Source organism: Dreissena polymorpha, chromosome 6 (genome assembly GCF_020536995.1).
Source record: "Dreissena polymorpha isolate Duluth1 chromosome 6, UMN_Dpol_1.0, whole genome shotgun sequence".
Taxonomy (NCBI): Eukaryota; Metazoa; Mollusca; class Bivalvia; order Myida; family Dreissenidae; genus Dreissena; species Dreissena polymorpha.
The window spans coordinates 100,034,105-100,040,996 of NC_068360.1; positions in this window are offsets into that span (position 1 = coordinate 100,034,105).

Here is a 6,892-nt window from a genome sequence, read left to right on the forward strand (position 1 = left end):
ATAGCTGTATTAAATTAGATGCATTCCACTTCCTTTATGTACAGCGAATTTATGAACGAAGTCCCACATATTTATTTGCATTGTTTTATAAGTAGTCTTAAACACATTTTGACTTTGGTACAATTGTTGGACAGGGGATGGGGGGTAGGGGGGGGGGGGGGGTGAGAGGGGGGGTATAATGTGGGGTGGGGTAATTTATAAGTTGTTCAAAAAAAAAATGGGGGGGGGGTGGGGGGTAGGGGGGGTGAGAGAGGGTTATAATGTGGGGTGGGGTTATTTATTAGATGTTTAAAAAAAAATTGGGGGGTGTTTGGGGGGGGGGGTAGGGGGTGAGGGGGTAGGGGGGGAGTGAGAGGGGGGTATAATGTGGGGTGTGGTAATTGATTAGATGTTTAAAAAAATAAATTGGGGGGGTCAGTGATTTTTTTTTATTTTTTTTGTTGGATTGGGAAAATTAGCGCGATTAACCATGAAATTGGGAAAAATAGCGCGATAAACCATGAAATTGGGAAACATTATAAATATGATTATAAGAACAGAATAAAAATTTTCATGTCTGACAGCATTTTTATATTATAAAGTGTTGCTTTCATGTCTTCTTACAAAGTTTAGTTTATATCCTTCCACATGCATATTAAACTTGCAATAATCTATAGATTCTTCAATATACATGTACCATTATGATTTAATCATAATCTCTTTAACAGTATGAATTTAATTCAGGATGTTTTTTAAAGTAAAATATGATATGCTGAAAACATTAACAAATATTAACAAACACGCTTTTGTGTTCTTGCTGTGTTAATGTTGTATTAAATCGAGCTAAAATAATACATTTCATTTGTTTACCTTTTAATATCTTGCACAATTGACATCCTCAATTCAATGCTATTTCACCAAACTATACAGCATGACAAACATAATAAAGAAGAATATGCATATGAATCTGAATATACACAGATCCACTAACATATAAATCAAATTATGTTTGTATCTTTCCATTTTCGAACGGTTCTCGTCTTAAATGCTTTAACTTTGTGAACTCCAATTTCCCAACACAGATTTCCGTGACGCACATTCACTGTGAACATTTCTAATAAATATCTGTTGTTGTTCATCTCAAACATAGTATATTGCGTTAATTGACACACATATTAAATTATCTGCTAATAACCATGTGATATCCGCTGTTAATTTTAGTGTTATTTATCATTTTCGCTGCTCATCACAAACTTCTCGACTGCTTGCCGCCATCTTGAACGTGTGTAAAAACAGGTGTTAACAATCGAAATACATTGACTATTGTCGGTATCCTCCGCAATATAGAGAGAGAGATGTGTGGATAGCAACGTAAAATCGTATTCGGCTAAAATCGCGAACATTCGTAAGTCAGTTTTCATTCGGCGAAGACTCGACAAGCTCGATCGGCACTCGTTTTACGAAATTATGCTAGGCCTAAATGACATTGTAATGTTATTGGCTTTATTGGGAAAATTTGGTAATTTTTTTGGAAATTTTGGTCAGATTTTTGGGAAAAAACGTCATTTTTTGCAATTGGGAAGCAGCCGAATATCGGCGGTAATTTTGGGCAAAACAAATCACTGGGGGTGGGGGGAGTGAGAGGGGGGTATAATGTGGGGTGTGGTAATTTATAAGTTGTTAAAAAAAATAATTATAATGTGGGGTGTGGTAATTTATAAGAGGTTTAAAAAAACTAGTGACCTGAAAATCAATAGGGGTCATCTGCTGGTCACGATCAATGTACCTACGAAGTGTCATGTTCCTAGGCAAAAGCGTTCTTGAGTTATCATCCGAAAATCATTTTACTATTTCGGGTCACCGTGACCTTTGACCTTGTGACCTCAAAATCAATAGGAGTCATCTGCAAGTCATGATCAATCTACCTATGAAGTTTCATGATCCTAGGCGTATGCGTTCTTGAGTTATCATCCGAAAACCATTTTACTATTTCAGGTCACCGTGACCTTGACCTTTGACCTCGTGACCTCAAAATCAATAGGGGTCATCTGCGAGTCATGATCAATCTACCCATGAAGTTTCATGATCCTAGGCGTATGCGTTCTTGAGTTATCATCCGGAAACCATTTTACTATTTCTGGTCATCGTGACCTTGACCTTTGACCTAGTGACCTCAAAATCAATAGGGGTCATCTGCGAGTCATGATCAATGTACCTATGAAGTTTCATGATCCTAAGCCCAAGCGTTCTTGAGTTATCGTCTGACAACCACCTGGTGGACGGACCGACCGACCATTTTACTATATCGGGTCACCGTGACCTTGACCTTTGACCTCAAAATCAATAGGGGTCATCTGTGAGTCATGATTAATCTACCCATGAAGTTTCATGATCCTAGGCGTATGAGTTCTTGAGTTATCATCCGGAAGGCCGCGTATGCATTCTTGAGTTATCATCCAAAAACCATTTTACTATTTCGGGTCACCGTGACCTTGACCTTTGACCTAGTGACCTCAAAATCAATAGGAGTCATCTGCAAGTCATGATCAATGTACCTATGAAGTTTCATGATCCTAGGCCCAAGCGTTCTTGAGTTATCGTCTGACAACCACCTGGTGGACGGACCGACAGACCGACATACCGACAGACCGACCGACATGAGCAAAGCAATATACCCCCTCTTCTTCGAAGGGGGGCATAATAAATCAGTATTATTTGAACTTGATTTAAATAGACATCAAAATCCATTGAAGCTATAGCTTGAAAATTGATATTATTATGTGTAGTATTAGTATTCCATTTAAAAAACAGTCATTCTGGTAGTATATGCAAATGTGAAGTCTGCAGTACAAATCACACTTAAAACCAAAATAGTATAAATTAGTTTTAAAATAAGCAAATTGCATGACCCCGTTGAAATTTAAACCTTGAAGCATGTTAAACATGGTCAAAACATGGTTGACTGTGCCGTTGACTCACTCACTGTGGCTTTGACTCTGGTCGATCATCACAATCATCATCATTGACTGAATATTGACTGTGTTATAAAGACCATGTTTAAAGAACCATGAAATATTGTTAGTTGAAAAAATTGTCAAAATCAAGTTTATAAGCATTGAATTGTATAACTTAAGTTTCTGGTTCTAATTGTGTAAGCAATAATGCAATATTTTAATTATATAAAATGATTTACACTGGAATTGTTACAGTTAAAAGATTGTCCATGATGAAATTCATTCATGGTTTTTAGTCTTTGTTTTACCTTGATTGGAGGTCAACAGCAATTTCTATATAATAAATCATTGCCCATTTGATACACATTTTACATATTTGATGTTAAAACAAGATGCTAGATTATATTATTAAACATTTAGACAAATAAATGTTTCTCATCAGGTTTTTGTTGTTGTTAATCATGTTACAAATGTATTGTCCCTTACTGACATTCATAGTTAAAGGACATCTTGTCTCTGTCTGTCCATGATTCATAGTCAACAACACACTAAACAAGAGGGCTAAGATGGTCCTTAGCCTAGTTTGCTCACCTGAGAGGAGTCAAGTATTCAATCTTTGTCAAAACTATTACCCAGAGATCAAGGATTCTGCCAGATGAGTCAGATACGATTATTACTTTGATTTGCATCAAGAAATGGACCTTGTGACCAAGATTTTGACCCCCCATCGCCCAATGTCAAAATTTGCCTATATATCATCAAGAACAAGATATTTGTTTGTCAGAAACACAATGCCCCCTTCTGTGACGCATTTATTTTTTAATTATATCCCTTTAAAAATAATACTTCCCTTGTGAAAATGATCTGTACCTGGCAAATTAAAAATAGAAATTATATCCCTTTAAAGCTTGTTACTTCCCTTGGATTTTTTTTACCTTTGACCTTGAATGATGGCCTTGAACTTGACCTTTTACCACTGAAACTGTGCAGCTCCATGATATACACATGCATTCCAAATATCAAGCTGCTATCTTCAATATTGCAAAAGAAATATCCAATGTTTATGTTTTGGGACGGACGTACAGACACCATATATTTGACCTTTGACCTTGAAGGACGACCTTGACCTTTCACCAATCAATATGTGCAACTCCATGAGATACACATGCATGCCAAATATCAAGTTGATATATTCATTATATTGCAAAAGTTATGGCCAACAAAGTGTTCGGACGGACGGAAAGACTGACTGATGAACAGTTCAACTGCTTTATACCACCCTTATATACCGGGAGCATAAAAACATCCTGGTCAAGTACCTTCATGATTGGACTAAAACTATTGCATCTAGTGTGTTTACACGGTTTTTGTAAGATTAAAACCAATCACCTTGATTTTGTCCCCACATTACCAAAGGTCAAACTTGACCTATATATTGTCCAGACAAACATCCTAGTCAAGTTTTATAATTGGTGAACCAAAACTCTGGCGTATAGAGTGTTTACGAGGTTTTTGTAAGATTTGACCTGATGATCTACATTTTAACCCTTCATGACCAAACATCAAACTTTGCTTACACAAATAAATATTATTACCAAGATTCATAAAATCTGAAACAAAATTGTGACCTCTAGTGTTTACAAGGATTTTGTATAATATAATGATAATTATGACAATCTAAGGGCAATAATTCTGCAATTTTGCCCGTTATAAAACTTGACTGAGATCTTGTGGCAATATAGCTTTATAAACAGAAACTTTGAAAAAGAATGCTTGAGAAATCTGAATACTAGAGTGTTTACAAACCAAATGTGGACGGACGGCAACGGACAAAGACCAATCCTTAAACCTCACCTGAGACCAATCCTTAAACCTCACCTGAGCAATCAGGTGAGCTAAAAAGTGTGTTTTGTTTTCACCAATCTGAGTCATTTACTACTGATGCCCTCACAGATAAAGGTACATACCATAGGTTTCAATGTATAGCGCGCTTCCGTGTATAGCGCTCAGGCTGTTTTTTAAATGCAAAAATGGAGAAAAAAATATTTAAAGACAATAAAACCACCAAATCGGACGGAAAATGGCCGCCATGTTACTATTGCAAAATCCAATAATCCTGGGCATTGGAAAGCTTAATTAAGCATTCAAAATAGGAAGCGTCATTATGATTAGGAGCATGGGTTGCATAGCTTTTCTGACAATTTAGTAATTTTCTAGCAAAAGATTAACAGTCTACGTGCATTTCGTGAAAAAAAAATATTTAAAAATTTCTGTCAAAAATAACAAAACGGCAGACGCACTATTTTTTCCAGTTAGGACATATTATTATGAACTTTTCAACTGTAAATAAAAACGCAAGTAATAGTACTGTTCATGCTTTGTTGATAAAATGGTAACGGTCCCTGTAATACAAGAGATAAAACAAGAAATAAAACAAGAACACCGCATAGCGGGTGCCAAGTTACGCTTGGCTGTGGGTGCAATTTTGAAAAAATGAAAGTAAATGAATTACCGAGGTTCTCAGTGATATCTTACAAATTGACTCAAAAATGGGTGTGGTGTGTAGAACGCATCAAGGTGCATCTTCATAGGTGGAAGCACTTTGATTTTAGAGCCTATTTTAAAGTTTTATATTAGAGGTCAAATTGACCTTAACCTTTGACCTTTGACCCAAAAATCGGTGTGGGGTGTATAACTCATCAAGATGCAGCTACATTATGAAGATTCAAAGTTGTAGGTGGAAGCACTTTGATTTTTGAGCCCATGTTAAGGTTTTAGCATGATGCGGACGGCGGACAAGCTGGGTATGACAATACCTCTGGTATTCTTATAAAATGGCTGAGGTTATAAAATCACATGCAAATTTACTTTCACTTTTGTAAAACAATTATTTGTAGTTGTTCATTTGTGTTTTGTTTTGTTTCACATTTTTTGCTTACGAAAGTAATCAAAACATATCAAAGAAGCGATGCCAAAACATTAAAGACATCAGATCAGTTTAATAAAATTGCGTCAAACCTTATGTTATACAGTATAAAATGCAGTCATATACAAAATGCATGCACATCGTCGGAACATGTATAATTCTCAGCAGATTTGTTAAAATGAAACAGTTTTATGGTTATACATTAATAATTAATTACTATCATAATTAAATATGTTCTTTATAATATTAGCTGTTTAAACATATGAAGAAACCTATATTTGTAGCACAGAATCAGGTTTACCAATGACCAGTTTAGAACCACAGATAATACAGAAAACAGATTCCATGTACAATGTGAACCCCAGGGTAGAACACCAAAATACAAGATGCAAAGAGAGTACCAAATAAGAGAAGACTTCAACAGTCATTTGGTACAATTTAATGTGACATTTGTTTTGTGACCAGTTTTTATCGCTGGATTCAAATTTGAGCAACTGTTGTAGAGAATCCCTATGAATTTACATCATTACGCATCAATTAATAAAACCTAAGTAAAAAGTCTTTTCAGAATATAACAAGTTATAAGTAGTTGTTTGGCTATTTAAATGTTTCAAAGCATGTGTGATCCCTAGAATGTGGCATATTCAGAATCATAATTGACTTGTTACATACATAAAAGAGTTAATCTTATCAGATTAGTGTGACTTAGCCACTTTAATACGTTTTAAGTTGACACAGAACTATGCACTTTTTATGCATGTTAATCATCGTTTTAGTGAATGGGTTCAGAATATTATCGTTTAATAACTAATGATGTCAGGCTGATCGAATACCAAGTCACCAATAATCAATTCTCTTCTCGCAAAATCATAGCTTGGGGATTTAGGTTCATTTATCAGCAAAATCTTGCAAACTTGTAAGCAAGCACCAAATTTTCCATGAATGTACCTTAATATGTGCTCTTTCCAAAAAACCTGTAAGCAACCAAAAATAATAACATGGCGGCCATCTTTTTCCAAAATGGCGGCTGCAT